At 42.6% G+C, this 21353-nt stretch overlaps 1 pseudogene; it reads left to right on the top strand.

Annotated features, from left to right (window-relative positions):
* Positions 1-21353, top strand: part of LOC110490722 — a 59262-nt pseudogene that overhangs the window by 26495 nt on the left and 11414 nt on the right.

The following is a 21353-nucleotide window of genomic DNA, read 5'->3' as shown; positions in this document are numbered from 1 at the left end:
GGTCCACACACATGCGCACCGTCATGAAGAAGGCACGACAGCGCCTCTTCCCCCTCAAGAGGTTGAAAAAGTTTGTCATGGGCCCTCAGAAAGTTCTACAGCTGCACCATTGAGAGCATCTTGACTGGCTGCATCACTGCGTGGTATGGCAACTGCACTGCCCTCGATCGCATGGCGCTACAGAGAGTGGTGGGGACAGCCCCGTACATCACTGGGGCCAAGTTCCCTGCAATCCAGGACCTCTATACCAGGTGGTGTGCAAGGAAGGCCTGGAAAATCGTCAAAGACTCCAGCCGCCCAAGCCATGGGCTGTTCTCTCTGCACACATAGGAAGCAGTACCTGTGCATCAATTCTGACACCAACAGGCTCCTTAACAGCTTCTATCCCCAAGCTATAAGACTGCTAAATAGCTAACAAAATGGATACACAGACTGAGTTGACTCTTCATTTTTATGTACACTCTAAGCACTCTACAAACTGCCGCACACTGGCACTCCAACACACACGCATAACATGCACACACACGTATACTGACTCTAGTCACTCTACACACACGCATAACATGCACACACACGTATACTGACTCTAGTCACTCTACACACACGCACACTCACATTCAATCATCATTTACACTGCTCTTACACACTCTGTTCATCATACACCCTGTTGCCTAGTCATCTTGGCCCCTTACAAATATTGCAAATATTGGAACGGATCATGTATATACAGTATCTTCTTTTTTTTGTATTCTTCTTATTTCTTCTTTTTATTTCTCATTTGTTTATTGATTGATTACTGCATTGTTGGGTTTAGGGCTTGCAAGAAAAAAAAATCATCACTGTACTTGTGCACGTGACATTTCAAACTTGAAACTTGACTATGAAAACACAATACACTGCAACGAAAAAACACAATGCAGACTAAAAAGTAACCGAGAATGGCAGGAGAATGACCCCTAGTCACCGGTTTTACATTTTTACATTGTTTTGTATGTTGCACCTAAGAAGCAATAAACCGACATCTGCCCATATATTGAGGCACTTCTAGTGAAATCAAAGAAAATATTTTCTACCCACAAACCACTTGTTTGCTTAGTAGTAGTTACTAAGTAGCTAATTGGTTAGAAACAAGCCTTGAGTTATTGTGTGTGTGTATAGCAACTGTCAAAACAGAGTCTTTTGAAGTGCTTACTCATTATTATGTTCATCATTTCGATGCTCATTTTTCTCTTTAATCTCTAACTTAGGTCATTGTCTATGGTTGTCTGACTGCAGGCAGCTTAGTGGTCAGAGTGCCATTCTGTATCGGATAGTTTATCTCTACCAGTGTTCAGTGTCACAAAGCACCAAACTGTGGCAAACAACACAGCCACACCAGGCATGGTTAAAGCCAGTGAGAGTCAGGAAAAAAAGACAGGGGGAGAAAAGTATGGCAGGAGGGGAGACACTGTGTTTTCCCTTTTCTAAATGTCTCTTTAATTCTTATTTTCTCTGTCTGCGGTTTCATTCATTCATTGGTGCCTTGTTTTCATTATTATTTCAGGGAGGCAACCAGACGGCCACTGTGATTGCTCTGTGCTCCATGAGGGACTTTCATTTAGCCCAGCAGACGTGCCAACTGGCCATCCGGGATGTAGGTGGCCTTGAAGTCCTCATTAACTTGCTGGATACAGAAGAAATCAAATGCAAAGTGAGTAGCCCTCCCAGTCCCTGCTCCCTGCCAAGCGGACCTGGTTGCTCGGCGGGGGGAACAGAGCTGTGCTGTGTGTGCCAGCCTAGTGTTTCAGATACAAAGAGTATACTGACTGTAGGCCTGAGCAGACAGGCCCGGTGCCTTTAAGGACACAGGATATCAATTCGACTCTAATAGACCTAATGAGATGCGTGGGTGCTTTTTTTATACAGCATGCCTTTATGTTGAAACTCTTCAGAAACTGTGGCACGTTTTGGGGGTTTACACAATTCTCTTTATTTGTGCTCCTGTTGACAGATGTACCTCATGTCGTTTCCATTGGCTTCACAGTTCTTCTTAATATAGGCCCCAAATATGTTTTCTTGATTGAAAGAGATATGCTTTGTTGACTCATCATCTGTGTGTTTGATTTAGATTTAGGTTCTCTGAAGATTCTGAAGGAGATCAGTCGTAGCAGTCAGATCCGCCGGGCTTATGCTGACTCCCCAGACAATGACCTGAAATATCTGTCCGCAGACGCCATTGTCAACATGGCCAAGTTCCGACGGGCCAGGAGGACAGTCAGACAGCACGGAGGAATCAAGAGACTGGTGAGTATGGTTGTAAAATACATACTGTACTGCAAAGCATAGCCTTGCACAAGGGAACATGATAATAATGCCATTTAGACGCTTTCATCCAAAGAGATTTGCACAACTGTCGGCATTGACAGTGACACATAAATATATATGTATGTGTGACCCATGCGGGAATTGAACCCACAGCCCTGCTGCTGTTGCCAGCAGCACGCTTTAACTAACCCACGACAGAGCCAATTTGGAATCACATACTGTACTGTAGCACAGCAAAGCGCAAACTTGCACAACATAGGCCAACATGGCACGGCACTACACAGAATAACTCCCTCACTACAGAACAGCGCACATCACAGAATTACTCCTCCACCACACACCAACACACAGCACAGAATTACTCCTCCACCACACACCAACACACATCACAGAATTACTCCTCCACTACACACCAACACACAGCACAGCCCAACCAAACTCCTCACAGTACTGGCTCTTCTAGCTCCCTCGAGTTTCCATACACTAAGTTCCCTGATAGTCCCCACCCTCCATTCCCCCTTTCCTTGGTCTCATGTGACAAACATCAAAGTCAGTCAGGGGGAAACAGATAGAATGTCCTTTGACATCCTCAGACCTGAGTTGATGTTTATTGACAGAGCGACCTGTGATTAAAGCCTGTGGGCCTTGTATATTTATGTCAATTACCAAATCGGATGTGCTCATTGCAGTCATTTGCAGAGGAGAGATTAACTTCACGCTAAACTACAGACTGAGACCACCTTTAAACTGCATAACATGTGTAATAGCTCTCTGCCTGCTCTGTGTCAGTGGCCGTGCAGGAACTATGGATTAACACAGCCCTGACACACAGGCTGACAGTCATAAAGGGGCACTCTGGCATTTCAACATCGTAACATCAACACGTAGACCTGCTGTTTTTCCACATGCTGAGTCTCTTTTTTTATTCTTTCAGACCCCACGGTAATAGGATTTGATTATGCACCTGACCATGGCCAACTATTTTGTTATTCTCGTTTAATACATTGCGTCAATGGAAACCACAGCTATCATTACAGCATCTCCTGTGGATTTCATATCCACTGAACAAATCTGACATTACTTTCGCAATGTCTGATATAAATTGTATTTGATACACACACTGGATCATCGAGTGTGTGTGTGTGTGTGTGTGTGTGTGTGTGTGCGTGTGTGCGCGAGTGTGTGTGTGTGTCTGACTCTGTGTACGAGTTACTATACTGCGTGCCTGACTCGGTGGCCCTGACAAAGGAGCAGGAGAAAGGCGTGGAGGTGGCTCGCTGCAGGGCACTGGTCCTCTGGAGCTGCAGAAAGAGCACCAGGAACAAGGAGGCCATCTGCAAAGGCTGGGGGAATCCCTCATCTTAAGTCTCCCCATGAGAACACACTAATCCCTGTGGTGGGAACCCTGCCGGAGTGTGCCTCAGAGGTGAGGGGCTCTGGTCAACAGAAGTGCACTACATAGGGAATAGGGTGCCATTTCAGGTGCACCCATGGTGGGGGAAGCATGTTCAGCAGATTAAGGCATGGAGTGCCACCCTGAAGAGAACCACTGTGTGATTCATCATTGGAACCCAAAACACTGTCTCTGATTCCCTACACTTTAATTGAAGTAATTTACGTTACAGAATTGCCATCCAGACTGAGGGCATGATCGAGGACTTTGTGAAAAACCTATGCCTCAGGTCCTATGCCTCACCCCCCCCCCCCCCCCCCCCCCCAGTTAAATTCCTGTCTTAGGTCCATACCTATTCTCAGTGAAAAGGAACGCATTAACAAGCAAAAATGTACATTGATGCTGGGAATATGAACAATGCATAAGCATTAGGGCAAAGAACTTCCAAAAATAGGTCCATCATCGTTTTGAGATGTGTACTAATAGCCCCAAAAAGCTGTATATTTTGCCTGTCTTTCCCTGTCTCTGTTAGTGTGCGGAAGACAAGCGTACCCGTGACCTGGTACGTCAGTACGAGGGCCTGCCGTCCCTGGTGACTCTGCTGAGCCAGGCAGACAACAAGCAGCTCCTGGCCGCCACCACAGGGGCCATCTGGAAGTGCTCCATCAGCATGGAGAACGTGGCTAAGGAACGTTACGCCCCCTTATTGCTCCCTCCCCTTATTATTTCCCTTCATTATCACTCCAGCCCCACTCAGATTTGAGCCTAACCAGCACCAGAGTTAAACTGTGTGTTTGCTGGTTGTGATCCCATTTATTAAATATTATTTACTGTAGTGGGGTCTAGCCCTGACTTTGACAACCCCCCCCCCCCCCCCCCCCCCCCCCCCCCCCCCCCCCCCCCCCCCCCCTCCCACGCAGAAGTACAGAGATATTTGACTCAGCATTTATTGAATGGGTAGCCATAGGTGCTTGGAATACTTTGAAAATATGTTTGCTAGCGTAGTGAGCAAGTGTTTTCCGTGTTTTAGAGAGCTAAGTTGATAGTTTGGGCAGATGGGTCTACATTACGTTCCAATGGAAAGCCGACAGCAGTTGGGATGAGGGTCGAAGGGCTGCAATCATGTGTGGTGTTATTGCAGGACCTCTCATTTGTACATATTGCTGTCTCACATTTTTCACTCCCAAATGTTGTCACATCTCATCCTTTACGTTGTGTCTGGTCAAAGTGATTATTTGGGCAAAATGTAGTTCTGCCACGGATTCTATTATCTCTGATCTTTTACATGAATGTTTGCAGGAGGAATGTGCTCTTTTTTACTGTTAACGAAAGATGAAGTAAAGTCTTGATTTTATAGACACCCAATAATGTGTTAGTCTGAAGCAGCTCTCCTCCAATTAGTATTGAGTATGGCCAAGCAGACTGAGAGAAAGCTGCCTTTAAAAAAGTATTACTTCATAATGTAAGCTGACAGAATCTTAAAACATTTGTCATGTTACGAATGCCTACTTAGTTGTCATTTAGTTCTCTTCAACAGTGACACTTTCTGGAATCTTTCCTGGCTAGCTTTATTTTGCGTTTGATTTTTTTTTTATGTTAGTCATTTCCCCTAAAAATAAATAACGGACAGAAATCGTGCCCTGACAGCTGTTGACGGTTGCTAAAAAAAGAAAATGATTTAGCTGTATTTATTTTCTTACTCTGGGCTACTCGGGGGACATACAATACAAGCCATATGCATTCATTTATACCACGGTAACCTCTTAATAAATTCAAGGCTTATTTTCAGAAACGATGCCGACAAACTGATAAGGCTGTCTTTTTATACATTTAAAAAGTGTTTAAAAAAAATATGTGATGAATTAAGATATGTGGAAATGTCTAGCCTTTGACTCAAAAACCCTGTAGGATTTAAAATTGCAGAGGGCCCAGTAGCACTCACACCGATCTCTCTCTAACTCATATTTCATAACTGACAGAATGATATCCTACATTTTAGAGTCTAAGTTTAAGCTTCCCAACTGGAAGCAGGTGCCTGTTGCCACATTCAATTAAACAACGATCCCATTACAGAAGTATGCCAATAACCCTCTCTTTTAAACTGGTGGCTATACACTGAGTGTACAAAACATTAGGAACAGCTTCTTAATATTGCGTTGCTCCCCCTTTTCCCATCAGAACAGCCTCAATTCGTCGGGGCATGGACTCTACAAGCCGTCGAAAGCGCTCACAGTGATGCTGGCCCATGTTGACTCCAATGCTTCACACAGTTGTGTCAAATTGTCTGGATGTATTTTGGGTGGTGGATCATTCTTGATACACACAGGAAACTGTTGAGCATGAAAAACCTAACAGCATTGCAGTTCTTGACACACAGTAACCCGTGTGCCTGACACATACCCCGTTCAAAGGCACTTAAAAATGTTGTCTTGCCCATTCACCCTCAGAATGACACACATACACAATCCACGTCTCAATTGCCTCAAGACTTAAAAATCCTTCATTAACCTGTCTCCTCCCCTTCATCTACACTGATTGAAGTGTATTCAACAGGGGACATCAATAAGGGATTCACCTGGTCAGTCTGTGTCATGGAAAGAGCATGTGCAGATTACTATCTCTGGTGCCAAGTTCATGATGGACAACTGGACCAGTGGTTGTTGTCATAAACAAAAGTGTATGTTCTGTTTGCATAGAAAGAGGAGTGTTGGCTGGCAACATATTTAGCTGTAAAGACTAAAGAATTTATACAGTATGGGTTTTCAGGGAACAAAGTGAACCTTTCAGACTGCCTTTCAGTCCTTTGGCTACTAAACAAGCCTTCATATTCAGTCCAGTTCTGCTGCATTAAAAAAATGGCAGAGATTGGGAGCCCTTCAGAGTCCAGCCTGGCAAGGCGATAAAACAAGTTAACTGCACTGGCAATGAGTAATGTGGCACCTCCGTGCACTTGCTCCCATTACAGGCTGCTTGCCGCAGCGTAATTACTCATAACACTGTTGCTATGCAAAAAGGGCCATAATAATAATAATAGCAATGATTAGAATGATACCAATAATCGCATACAAAACCACAATTGGGTGACACTTCATTAGCAAACATCAAACCCCTCAGAAGGGTGCCCTCACACTCATTAAGTTGGGATGTGATAAATAGCTAAGGAATCCAGTCAGTGAGAGTGAGAGATTTAACAGTTACTTTCCTGTGTAGCGTTTGTGTTTAGTTTAGTTTTTGGGACGGCTCAAGGGGTTGGGTGTGAACAAAGGTAGAAATGTGGCGGTGGGTTGTCCAGGCAGGCAGGGAAGAGAGGAAACCAGCGTGATGCAGAGTATAGCACTGAGTGTTTTAATACACACTTACATCTGCGAGTGGATCTGAGTTTTTTTTTTTACTCTCTCAGGATTATTTGAATAACATATAAAAATGTCAAGGTCAGGCGCAGGCTTGGAATAAAATGACCAAGCCATTACTGTCAAGCAAGAAAGGCTGCAAACGGTAATAGAGAGTTTCAGGGAGAGTTGTTCAGGGCATGTGTTCATTTCAGAAGCAATCATGGGCCGAGTGGTGTTTTGAGGCAAAAATTGTTTTGGAATATGGTTGACCTTTTTTTTGTATTCACAAGTAGTACATGAACAACTTAAACAAGCCCTTGTGGCCAATAGCATGGCCTGGCTGTATGGTACAGGAGGGCCCTAAAGGTTACCTCCCAAATGACACCATATTCCCTATGTAGTGCACTACTTTTGACCAGGGCCCATAGTGCTCTGGTCAAAAATAATGGACTAAATAAGGAATAAGGTGCCATTTTGGATGTGGGCCTGAGATGTGGGTAGGGAGACCAGAAATCCAGAAGAAGCAGCATCTGTTAGCTATTTGCCTGATTAATGATGCATCAAAAGGAGAGATGATTGACGGTTAAAAATATAATTACCTTCATAACTTAAGTGTGTTTGTTTTAAAGCTTTACATCGTCTAGATGTCCAGAGATTAACATTTTCATAAGGCCTGCAATATGGAGGGAGACTAGACCTATAGCCTATGTGTATGAAATGCCTTCATAAAAAAGTCCTTTCAATCTTTCCGTCTCGCACTAGGAATGTTTTGGACCGTTGTTTCGTGCAGATTTAAAAGCAGGTTTATAGGTGCATTGATATGTGTCCGCTTCGAACTATATATACTTTGGTGTTATGGACACACACAAACGCTTTGTAAAACTAAGCTCTGTAACAAAAGAGCGAGGGAATAACTTTGCAATGGAAAGTGCTCCTTGCCAAAACTCATTTGTATTTGCCAACACAATAATGTTTGAGGTCAAGATTGTGTGGTTCAGATACAATTACTGACTATCCATCCAGTCCTCCTTCTCTTACCTCTGTTCCAGAGTCTATGATGAACAGACCATAATTATGTATCGTAATGATACTTCTTTCTTGCCTCACATTTCTATCTACAGAAAATTGCTCACCGGAGCCCAAGGCCTATTCAGGCCTTCATTTTGAAGTGAGTACAATTTTCTGTTCTACATTAAGCATTAGAATGTATCCATCTGAAAGTCTCCCAGTCCCTTTATGATCCCCATTGAGCGTCTTGGAGGGTCTCTTCCTTTCCCGTGGTCCTTGAAATGACTTCTTAAAAACTAACTGGCTGTGGTATAAAAGGGCAGGCAGGCAGCATTCAAGTTCTTTGCACCACGAATTTGAATGAATGTGTTACTGTAACAGATCTCTTTACAAAAAGAGATGGAGCAAAACAATCAATCATAAAGCTGCTACACAGAAGCCTCTCTGTGGTTCCTGTGTCTTTTGAAAAGCGTTAATAATGCTTCCACTTGTGTGGAGCCCTCTGTTTGTATGAGGGGCTGATTCGGGAAGCTTTGTGTTATGTTCCTTTTGCCATCGTAATTACGGAAGCTGGGATCGGTTTAACAAAAATAGACATGACTCGCAATCCATTTATCAAACGTTACATGCGCAATTACAAGGTAATTCTACTGTATGAGTGACCTGCAGATAACACTTCAGTGGTGGCCATAGGAATAACATTGTTTTTCTACGTTAAATCAGTCAAAGTTAGCTTTGGCAGCCGCTCCGTTCATTACTGTTTTACTTGCACAGAATATATTTGGGTGGATCGGGACCAAAGCCAAATGACCTTGGACACTTTCTACAGTACCCCAGCGCAATGCTGTCGGGGGTACTCCAAATTAAAATGTGATTCACATAGAAAAACATTTTTTAATAAAAATCCAACATGGCTAAACATTTGTGTGAGGTTTTCTCTTCGTCTGAGTCTGACTGCCAAAAATACAATTAAAATTAGTATTCAGCGAAATAACAACACAATGTCAAATACAGGTAGCCTAATCAAATAATTGACATCCAATCACATTAACTGTTACTCTCTTGTGGGAATTCCACTAACGGTCTGTATGTAGCCAAACATAGCTGCTGCTCATATTGGTATCTGTACTGATGGCGCAAAAGCTATGACAGGGAGACATAGTGGAGTGGTAACGCGAGTGCAAGCGGTGGCTCCCAACGCCACTTGTGTACACTGCAGCATCCACCAAGAGGCTCTTGCTGCCAAGGGAATGAAAGACGTTTTGTACACTACAGTGAAAATGGTTAACTTTGTTAATGCAAGGCCCCTGAACTCTCATGTATTTTCTGCACTATGCAATGATATGGGCAGCAACCATGTAATGCTTTTACAACATACAGAAGTGTGCTGGTTATCAAGGGGGAAAGTATTGACACGTTAAGGATATGGCAGACATACGCCCCCTTTGGAGAGATTGGGTACCCCTAGTAAACTGGAAAAAAAATCTATCAAAAATTGCTAATATATGCAAATAAAAATTATTATTGGATAGAAAACACTCTAAAGATTCTAAAACCGTTGGAATTATGTCTGTAAGTATAGCAGAACTCACAGGGCAGGCATTCTTCCAAACTAGTTTTTGTGGCCATGAAAGTTGGAGCAACTTTGACGTCATGGCCCCCACCCTTCCCAACCAGTTATGATTCTGGGGACACTTTCTATCTATCTATCTTTTCCGCTAGATGTCCTCTTTCATTAGAGCTTTGAATCGTTTAAATCCCGCGAGAATTGACCCTATGGGAGTGAAATTAGTGCGTGCCACGAGAGAATAGGCTGTGCGTATGGGCGCGAATTGGTCCCAGCCATTCCTTTGTTCCAGCACTCAAGAGAAGGGCAGACGATGGCCGATTGAATTGAAGTTTGTTTTGCGTGTCTAAAACATCATAAAGCTTGCTTCTGCACTTAGTTTGACCTGTTTAGTCGACATATAATATGTAATTTTGAAGTTTTGATGCGCAACTTTTCCGGACCAGAGGACGTTTTGGGTGCATTTCAGCTGATGTTATTAGCAGTAGCTAATACAAAGACGCAAGACTTGAAACCAAACGATGTATTGGGTAAGTATGAAGCCTTCCAGAACATTCTGAACGAAGACCATCGAAGGTAAGGGAATATTTATGCTTAAATCTGTGTTTCTGTTGACTCCAACATTACGTGGAAATGTAGCTTGGAACTGAGCGCTGTCTCAGCATATGGAATAGTGTGCGATTTCTGTAACGTTAAAAATAAATCTAACACAGCGGTTGCATAAAGAAGCAGTGTATCTTTCTAACTATATGTAGAACATGTATATTTAGTCAAAGTTTATGATGTCTATTTACGTTATCTTGCCGCGCTACATAGATTTCCTGCGGGCATTTTTGAGTAATTTCTGAACGTGAACTCACTGTAAATGGACATTTATGGATATAAATGGCATATTATTGAAAAAAAAAATATGTACTGTGTAACATGTCATATTACTGTCATCTGATGAAGATTTTCAAAAGGTTAGTGAGCGATTTATTTTTTAATCCTGCGTTTGTTGATTGCATGTTTTGGCTATTGAAATTAGCTGTGTCTGGTGGTGGTTTTACATATATATGTGCTATGTTTTCGCCGTAAAACATTTTAGAAATCTGACTTGCTGGCTAGATGAACAAGGTGTTTATCTTTCATTTGAGCTATTGGACTTGTTAATGTGTGGAGGTTAAATATTTTTAAGAATATTTTTGCGTTCCATGCGCCACCGTTTCAGCTGAACGTGGGAGGGTTGATTCCCAATTGGGAACCAGTATCGTAGACAGGTTAAATTGAGAGACGAGCTTAAAGTTTTTTTTACAGACCATAATTTTCACTTGTCTGACTGCTTGCATCTGGGTGATGCTTTTTCTCTGAATCTAGGATTACAGGGACTCTCTGCAACTATTTTCAATGTGCGGGACAAAATTGTTTAAGAAGTTGGAGCTCTTCTCTGTCTGCATTAACAAGGACAACACACAGGTCTTTACATCATTGTTTGATTTTTTTTGTGTGCAAACTCAAGCTTATGGACAATGTTAAATGTGATATAGTGAAGCACCTGAGTGAGTTGGGTGCGCAATTACGCAGGTACTTCCCCGAAATGGATGACACAAACAACTGGATTTGTTATCCCTTTCTGCCCTGCCTCCAGTCCACTTACCGATATCTGGACAAACGAGCCTCATCAAAATTGCAACAAGCGGTTCTGTGAAAATTTAATTTAATCAGAAGCCACTGACAGATTTCTGGATGGGGCTGCACTCAGAGTATCCTGCCTTGGCAAATCGTGCTGTTAAGACACTGATGCCCTTTGTAACCATGTACCTATGTGAGAGTGGATTCTCTGCCCTCACGAGCATGAAAACTAAATACAGGCACAGACTGTGTGTGGAAAATTATTTAAGACTGAGACTCTCTCCAATACAATCCAACATTGCAGCGTTATGTGCGTCCTTTCAAGCACACTCTTCTCATTAACCTGTGGCAAGTTACAAATAAGGTTTTATATGTAAGATGGTTAAAAAAGAGCAAAATTATTGATTATTATTATTTGTGCCCTGGTCCTATAAAAGCTCTTTGTCATTTCCCACAAGCCGGGTTGTGACAAAAACTCACACTCATTCTTATGTTTACAAACTTGTTATGGCTGGGGGCAGTATTGAGTAGCTTGGATGAATAAGGTGCCCAGAGTAAACTGTCTGCTACTCAGGCCCAGTTGCTAATATATGCATATTATTATTTGGATAGAAAACACTCTAAAGTTTCTAAAACTGTTTGAATGATGTCTGTGAGTATAACAGAACTCATTTGGCAGGCAAAAACCTGAGAAAAAAATCCAACCAGGGGGTGGGAAATCTGAGGTTTGTAGTTTTTCAACTCATTCCCTATCGAACGCACAGTGTCTATGGGGTCAAATTGCACTTCCTAAGGCTTCCACTGGGTGTCAACAGTCTTTAGAACCTTGTTTGATGCTTCTACTGTGAAGTGGGGGCGAATGAGAGGGGAATGAGTCAGAGGTCAGCCAGAGAGCCACGAGCTGGCCACGAGCGTTCACGTGAGAGTTAGCTTGAATCCCATTGCATTTCTGAAGACAAAGGAATTCTCCGGTTGGAATATTATTGAAGATTTATGTTAAAAACATCCTAAAGATTGATTCTATACATCGTTTGACATGTTTCTACGGACAGTAACGTAACTTTTGGACTTTTCGTCTGCACCTAGTGATCGTACGTCATGAATTTGGAATACTGGGCTAAACGCGCGAACAAAAAGGAGGTATTTAGACATAAATGATGGACATTATCGAAACAAAACAAACATTTATTGTGGAACTGGAATTCCTGGGAGTGCATTCTGATGAAGATCATCATAGGTAAGTGAATATTCATAATGCTATTTCTGACTTCTGTTGACTACACAACATGGCGGATATATGTTTGGGTTGTTTTGGTCTCTGAGCGCTGTACTCAGATTATAGCATGGTGTGCTTTTTCGGTAAAGCTTTTTTGAAATCTGACACACCGTGCATAATAGTTGTACCTTTTCTCAATGTTTATTATGAGTATTTCTGTAAATTGATGTGGCTCTCTGCAAAATCACCGGATGTTTTGGAACTACTGAACGTAACGCGCCAATGTAAACTGAGGTTTTTTACATAAATAGGAACTTTATCGAACAAAACATACATGTATTGTGTAACATGAAGTCCTATGAGTGTCATCTGATGAAGATCATCAAAGGTTAGTGATTCATTTGATCTATATTTCTGCTTTTTGTGACTCGTCTCTTTGGCTGGAAAAATGGCTGTGTTTTTCTGTGACTTGGCTCTGACCTAAAATGATTATTTTGGTTTGCTTTCGTCGTAAAAGCCTTTTTGAAATCGGACACTGTGGTGGGATTAACAAGAAGTGTATCTTTAAAATGGTGTATAATGCTTCTATGTTTGAGGAATTTTAATTATGGGATTTCTGTTGTTTTGAATTTGGCGCCCTGCACTTTCACTGGCTGTTGTCATATCGATCCTGTTTGCGGGATCTCAGCCCAAAGAGGTTAATAAATGTATCGTATGTATCGTGTGTGGCAGGCTTACAATTATGGCAAAACACAACATTTGAGATTGCGCTGACCCAGGTGCTAGAGGGGGTACACAGCTGGAGGTTGAATGTTTGAAGGGGTATGGGACTATAAAAAGTTTGGGAACCATTGATCAACAGGATATTGATTATGATTGAGAATTATGTGACTCAAATATTCAAAATGTCTATCACTGTCCTATTCTTCAAGCCCATACACGTATGTCCAAAGCAGCATATAACATATAAGGCTATATAAAGATTAAAGTGAATGGTTGACTTAAGTGATTGATTGACCCTGGTGCTATGCCTTCCCTCAGGTTCCAGGAGTACAAGGCCCAGAAACCTGCCAACAGGGCCACCATCAGGAAATGTGGAAAAACATAAACCTTGTTTGTGGAAATGTGGAAAAACAAAAACCTTGTTTTTAATGCACTGCAATGTCATTGCAAGCTCTTCAAAATGTGTCATAACCTCTGTTATTAGCGACCATTCAGCATCATAATTGGTTCTAATAATGTTGTTGACAGACAGTGTTATGACACAACTTGGCATGTGTCCTAATGATAATGTAAGGCTATGATCTTAATCATTCATCTTTACCAGGTAGGTTTCATGTTTCATGTTCTTTTTCAGCTGAGTGACACTTTTAAAAAGCCTTGTTTATTGACCCTGCTGTGATAAATATGGTTGTGGTGGCGCGTCCCACAGTTTTACTGTACTTCTGTGGTCATTCATGGTGCTAGGCTGGTCAGGGTAGCATACCTTCAGCCATCCAAGCCCTCAGGGCTGTAAAAACAAACACTGAACACGTTCAGTCCAGTCCTGCTTCTAGACTACAGTATGTGCTCATTTGGTTTGAATGCTCGCAAATGCTGCAAACAGTACAGTATACAGTCCCATCTGAATTTCATTGCTTTTACAAGGCTGTTACAGACGGCAAGACCCTTACTTAATTAACACTGGACGCAAATAAATGACTTATTCATTTTGTTAGGCAAGCCATTAACGCCATTGTCAGGAAAAAGTAATATGGTTATGATAAGCAGAACCACAGTGGTGCAATAAAAAGTGCAGAACGTGGTTGTGAAGAAATAAGGCCATTCAGCAATTAGGCTACCTAGCCTAATTTCTCGAAGACATTCAACACACAGCCCAGGCAGAATGTTACATCAGAACCCATTCATTCAGGTCCATGTTTTCACATGGAATGTATATTTAGGCCTTGTCATTTTGCATTCACATTTAGTTGAAAGTCATTATTTCCATAAGTGCTTTTTGTATGTCTTGTGGCAGTGACTTATTTTGAGGACCTGTGTGTACAGTAGTTCGCTTGAGCAATTAACATAGCTCACATTTGATTGTTTCCTGCTCCAGACCACGTATGGTCAGAGCTGGTTCTCAGATTAAGGGCCAGGGCCTGCTATTGTCTCAATGATTTACTGGACTACAGGGTGATGTCTGTTTGTCTGTGGTCCAAAGTCTGGTGCTCCAAATTCAGGCGCAAAATCCATGTCAGTTAACTTGGCTTTGTTTGGCTTTGTTTTCCTGGTGCAGGATCACATGGCCAGGAAAATACGTTGTTCCCTTACAAAAAAATGAACACAAATAGCTTTTTTTCATGTGAGATAGCTGTTTTCACATGTTGAGCTTAAATTTCACGTTGAAATCATATTTTCACATTTATTTGATTTAGAGTTCACATGGTAACACCACCTTTTCACATGTGAGAAGAAAAGCGTGCTTTCACCTCACATGAATTGCAGTTGCGAAAATTGGATTTGCAGTGTGAAAATGCACATGTGAAAGTGTAGTTGACATGAGTCGGATGTGTTTGTTGGTTGAATGGTCATGATGTTGGCTTCTCCTGTGGGAGCCCCAGGTTCTAATCCTGCCAGTTTCCAAAGCACACATGCGCTAGTCAGTTGTCCAACTGAATGTATTCAACTGAAATATGAATCAGAGAGGTGCGGGGGGCTTCCTTAATCGACATCTTCGGCGCCTGGGGAACAGTGAGGTAACTGCCTTGCTCAGGGGCAGAATTACAGATTTTTACCTTGTCAGCTCGGGGATTTGATCCAGCAAGCTTTCGGTTACTGGCCCAATGCTCTAACCACTAGGCTACCTGCCGGAAGGTATGCTATCCTAATATCACCTGTGAAATGTTGGGAAACCACATGACTGAGTTTATGTGAAAAAATAACATATGTGAAATTTGATATTTGTCCGAAAGCCATGTCTGACTTACGCATGTTTTTTCATGTTCTTTTCATGTTCTTTTCAGAACGTGATTTAAAATTTTTTGGGTTGTTGGAAGGTTTACTATTGTAACGCTCACTATTGAAACGCTCGTCGGAAGAAGTGGACCAAGATGCAGCGTGGTAAGTGTTCATACTTTATTTCAACTGAACACTAAACAAAACAACAAAAGGACCAACGAACGTCACGTTCTGAATGCTTTAAAAAAAAAAAAACATCCCACAACCTAAGGTGGCAAAGCCAAAGGCTGCCTAAGTATGATTCCCAATCAGCGACAACGATAGACAGCTGTCCCTGATTGAGAACCATAACCGGCCAAAACATAGAAACACAAAACATAGAAATAAAGAACATAGAATGCCCACCCAAATCACACCCTGACCAAACCAAAATAGAGACATAAAAAGCTCTCTACGTTCAGGACGTGACAACTATTCAAAACAAACTTATTGATAAGACTACCTATATATATATATATATTTAAATAACTTTAACTAACTAATTATTTTATTTGCTTATTTTTATTATATTGCACTGTATAGGTTCATGAAATCATAGACAAAATAAATATTCAAATACAGGAAAATATCACATTACAATCCCTCCTAGTACTTTCTGTAACTTACAAGAAAGAGCACACGTTGTGCAAATGCCTTGAGACTTTGTGGTCTCCCCGTTTCCATCCCTCATCCAAACTGTCAGTTGTCTCCTTCATGCTAACGTGTTTCATACCTGCTCTTCTGAGGACAGTACTTTTCTGGCACTTGATATGAAGTTTAGTTTGTTGTTGGGCTTGATTTAGGAGGCCCTACGGACTTGAATCTTATGTTATGATCCCCCAGACTGATTTATGTGCAAACGGAAGACAGATGGCGCAGGGGACTTCTTCTGATGAGTGCTCGCTCGTTTGCAGTCACGGAGATACCGTGATTAGGGAGTGTTTAATTAATTATGACAGAATTCAATGTCGGCCCTTGTTGGTGGAAGCACACATGGGAAACACGTTACATGTTATTTATACCAGACAACGGGCACATTGTGGTGTAATTCTTTGGGTTCCTGACTACAGCCTTAACTACAGTCATGTACGCAGCATGAAATATGGCTTATGCTTAAGTAAACTTCAACTCAGACGCAATGAAATATAGAGAGACCTGTCTACTGGCTCTGTTTGATTTGGAAAGAAGTACCCCTGAACTACCCACCGTACAGCATAATGTTGTTTTGGTTCTATAAATAAATATCTGTATGGACTTCACTCACTATACATGAATCTACACCAGTTAACCTTTGGCCTAACATCACGTAGGTGGTCAGTGATTTCTCATGGAGATTCACTTTACAAGACAGACAGAGAGCAGGTTTTTAGAGCTGTGGTGGAAACCGAATTGGACTGGTGAAGGTTGGTTTGTGATTGAAAACCCATTCAGCTAAATGTCTGATACCTTTGATCCTGCCCTGTGATGGGTTTTCAGGGCCTGGACCTGGACAAACTGCTACTGTATGGCACAGACCAGCCCAGACAGTTCTGAGAAAGAGAAGCTCTCAAATGCTCCTCTTAACTATGAAAGTATGGTGTAGATCACACTGACTGTGCCCACTGTAATATCAATCTATCTCCTTTCTCTTCCTCTTCTCTCTCTCTCTCCCTCTTCCTTTCTCTCCTCTCTCTTTCTGACTTTGTCTCTCTCTCGCTCTCTTTCTCTTCTCTCTCTCACTTTCTCTCTCTCTCTCCCTCTCTCTGTGTCTCTCTCTCCCTTTTCTCACTTCCCTCTCTCTCTCTATTTTCTCTCACTCTTCTCCTTTTTCTCTTCCTCAACAGGATCATTGACCATCTGGATGGAGTGCGCCTGCTTTGGTCCTTCTTGAAAAACCCAAATCCAGATGTCCAGGCCAGTGGTGCATGGGATATTTGTCCATGCATTGAAAATGCAAATGTATAGTACCAAACTTTTTGTTTTCACTCACAGTAGCACTACATTTGTTTTTAATTATAATGACAATTCTGCTTTGGAGAGATTGGAAACCCAAATTGGTCTACACGGACAAGTTCTGGCCTGGTTTAGATCTTATCTGTCGGAATGATATCAGTTTGTCTCTTTGAATGGTTTGTCCTCTGACAAATCAACTGTAAATTTCGGTGTTCCTCAAGGTTCCGTTTTAGGACCACTATTGTTTTCACTATATTGTTTTACCTCTTGGGGATGTCATTCGAAAACATATTGTTAACTTTCACTGCTATGCGGATTACACACAGCTGTACATTTCAATGAAACATGGTGAAGCCCCAAAATTGCCCTTGCTAGAAGCATGTGTTTCAGACATATGGAAGTGGATGGCTGCAAACTTTCTACTTTTAAATTCGGACAAAACAGAGATGCTTGTTCTAGGTCCCAAGAAACAAAGAGATCTTCTGTTGAATCTGACAATTAATCTTAATGGTTGTACAGTCGTCTCAAATAAAACTGTGAAGGACCTCGGCATTACTCTGGACCCTGATCTCTCTATTGAAGAACATATCAAGACCATTTCAAGGACAGCTTTTTTCCATCTACGTAACATTGCAAAAATCAGAAACTTTCTGTCCAAAAATGATGCAGAAAAATGAATCCATGCTTTTGTCACTTCTAGGTTAGACTACTGCAATGCTCTACTTTCCGGCTACCTGGATAAAGCACTAAATAAACTTCAGTTAGTGCTAAATACGGCTGCTAGAATCCTGACTAGAACCAAAAAATTTGATCATATTACTCCAGTGCTAGCCTCCCTACACTGGCTTCCTGTCAAAGCAAGGGCTGATTTCAAGGTTTTACTGCTAACCTACAAAGCATTACATGGGCTTGCTCCTACCTATCTCTCAGATTTGGTCCTGCCGTACATACCTACACGTACGCTACGGTCACAAGACGCAGGCCTCCTAATTGTCCCTAGAATTTCTAAGCAAACAGCTGGAGGCAGGGCTTTCTCCTATAGAGCTCCATTTTTATGGAACGGTCTGCCTACCCATGTCAGAGACGCAAACTCGGTCTCAACCTTTAAGTCTTTACTGAAGACTTATCTCTTCAGTGGGACATATGATTGAGTGTAGTCTGGCCAAGGAGTGGGAAGGTGAACGGAAAGGCTCTGGAGCAACGAACCGCCCTTGCTGTCTCTGCCTGGCCGGTTCCCCTCTTTCCACTGGGATTCTCTGCCTCTAACCCTATTACAGGGGCTGAGTCACTGGCTTACTGGGGCTCTCTCATGCCGTCCCTGGAAGGGGTGAGTCTCCTGAGTGGGTTGATTCACTGATGTGGTCATTCTGTCTGGGTTGGCGCACCCCCTTGGGTTGTGCCATGGCGGAGATCTTTGTGGACTATACTCAGCCTTGTCTCAGGATGGTAAGTTGGTGGTTGAAGATATCCCTCTAGTGGTGTGGGGGCTGTGCTTTGGCAAAGTGGGTGGGGTTATATCCTTCCTGTTTGGCCCTGTCCGTGGGTGTCCTCGGATGGGGCCACAGTGTCTCCTGACCCCTCCTGTCTCAGCCTCCAGTATTTATGCTGCAGTAGTTTATGTGTTGGGGGGCTAGGGTCAGTTTGTTATATCTGGAGTACTTCTCCTGTCCTATTCGGTGTCCTGTGTGAATTTAAGTGTGCTTCCTCTAATTCTCTCTTTCTCTCTTTCTTTCTCTCTCTCGGAGGACCTGAGCCCTAGGACCATGCCCCAGGACTACCTGACATGATGACTCCTTGCTGTCCCCAGTCCACCTGGCCGTGCTGCTGCTCCAGTTTCAACTGTTCTGCCTTATTATTATTCGACCATGCTGGTCATTTATGAACATTTGAACATCTTGGCCATGTTCTGTTATAATCTCCACCCGGCACAGCCAGAAGAGGACTGGCCACCCCACATAGCCTGGTTCCTCTCTAGTTTTCTTCCTAGGTTTTGGCCTTTCTAGGGAGTTTTTCCTAGCCACCGTGCTTCTACACCTGCATTGCTTGCTGTTTGGGGTTTTAGGCTGGGTTTCTGTACAGCACTTTGAGATATCAGCTGATGTACGAAGGGCTATATAAATACATTTGATTTGATTTGATTTGCTTAACAACAAATTTGTCTTTGCCATAAAAGTTGTTGTTATATTGCAAGTTGATCAGTGTTGTAATATTTTATAATGTTTTTCGTGTTTGGATCCCTCTCTCTGTCACTGTTCAGCCTGTTATATCATCATGTCTGCCTCCTCAAGGCTCTCTGTCCTTAAAGATGCACTATGCAGAAATCTCTCCCCCATTTCCTGGTTGCAAAAATTCTAGTTTGCCTAATTTTGAGTTTATGTGACTGAACAAGCAAGTATAGTGTAGAGAATCATTGTACCATCTAAACCGCTGTAAAATATATTTTCCATAACCACAAATATTGTATTTTTAGCTGTTTCAAGCTGGTGTACAAAATCGAATGTAAAAGACTCAAAAGCGAAACTTAAAAACCGGGAAGCATAGAAATATCACAGATAGAACAGATCTTCGGCTTCTTAGACTGGCTTTCAATGAGAATGAAGTTACATATTGCAGCTTTAAAGTCAATCTGGTGTTGGGAGGTTGTAGCAGGGGCAGTGCTGTGTCACTCACTATAGGCTTACATGAACCCTCCTCTAATATAAAGCAGAACACTCTGATCTTTGTTGGTGAACTGGGAAACAGTGCAGGCAGGCAGGCAGGCAGGCAGGCAGGCAGGCAGGCAGGCAGGCAGGCAGGCAGGCAGGCAGGCAGGCAGGCAGGCAGGCAGGCAGGCAGGCAGGCAGGCAGGCAGGCAGGCAGGCAGGGACTTGGAGGAGTAATATCCTGTGGCATGTTCTGATTCCTCTGTTGAAAATCCTCTCTCAACATGCTCTGAGTTACAGTGTCACACAACCAGCAGCAGTTTCTTCTTACACAACAAGCAGGGTGCCAGGCAGGCCGTGTCTCCTGTGACCCCATGCTGCATATCCAATCTAGGCTGCTGAACATACTTCTAATGTACAGTCCTCACAACATTAGGTCCGACTGTATAGCATGCAATATACACTCTGCATTCCAAATTGCACCCTGTTCCCTATATAGTGCACTTATTTTGACCAGTAGTGCACTATGTAGGAAACAGGGTGCCATATGGGACTTACCCGCCCACAGTCTATTGCATTCATATAGAACTGGCTCAGAAGTGTCGCAAAAATGATATATGGCAACCATATGGAAGAGGAGGACCGGCCGCAGCTCAACTCACTATTTGAACGCTAACAAAGTTTGACAATGTTTGTCTGGACTCTACAGTGCCAATTTTTGTAGAAATACATGAACATGCTCTTTGGTTGATTTCTGAGACAGGGTCAATGACAAGAGCTAAACAGTGCAGGGTTTTGTCCGTCGAGGAGAGCGAGGGGAATTCGAAACTGCTCGGTGTAGTAGTAGTTATTTAGATAAAACCCCCATGTGGTTTTAGTTAGCAGTTCCACAATGGATTTTGAGAGAATCACGGTGTAAATGCAGCTGTTGGATGCTTCAGTCCAGTCCATACCTCTACTCGTCCTCAGACACATTTAGACACATAGAGGATTCAGGAACAGTACGCCCCATTTACCGGCCTGCCTGGCTTGCCTGGCCAGCTCTCTGCTGTGAGTAAAGCCCCAGTCATTATTGCATGCAGGCAGTCAGCTGGGGCTTTGCAGTGAATCAATCAATTAGCTTTGTTCCCTCAATCAAGGATGTAACCTGCCTTGCTGCTCATGTAATGAAGGGCATCATTAATTTGCCAGGACACGGGCAACTTGCAGTGAATGGTGTATTTTTTATTTGACATAGTAGCCTACCGTTTAGCAGCATATGGAAGTAGGAGCCTGATTGCTTGCTGGAGAGGGTCAGGGCAAACTACTCTGCTGTGCCACTTGGGAAGTGCTGTGCCACTTCCTTCCCTCTCCCTCGGGTCTAGGCTAC

This window comes from Oncorhynchus mykiss, chromosome 15, assembly GCF_013265735.2.
Source record: "Oncorhynchus mykiss isolate Arlee chromosome 15, USDA_OmykA_1.1, whole genome shotgun sequence".
NCBI classification, from domain to species: domain Eukaryota; kingdom Metazoa; phylum Chordata; class Actinopteri; order Salmoniformes; family Salmonidae; genus Oncorhynchus; species Oncorhynchus mykiss.
This window is presented reverse-complemented; position numbering and strand designations above follow the sequence as displayed.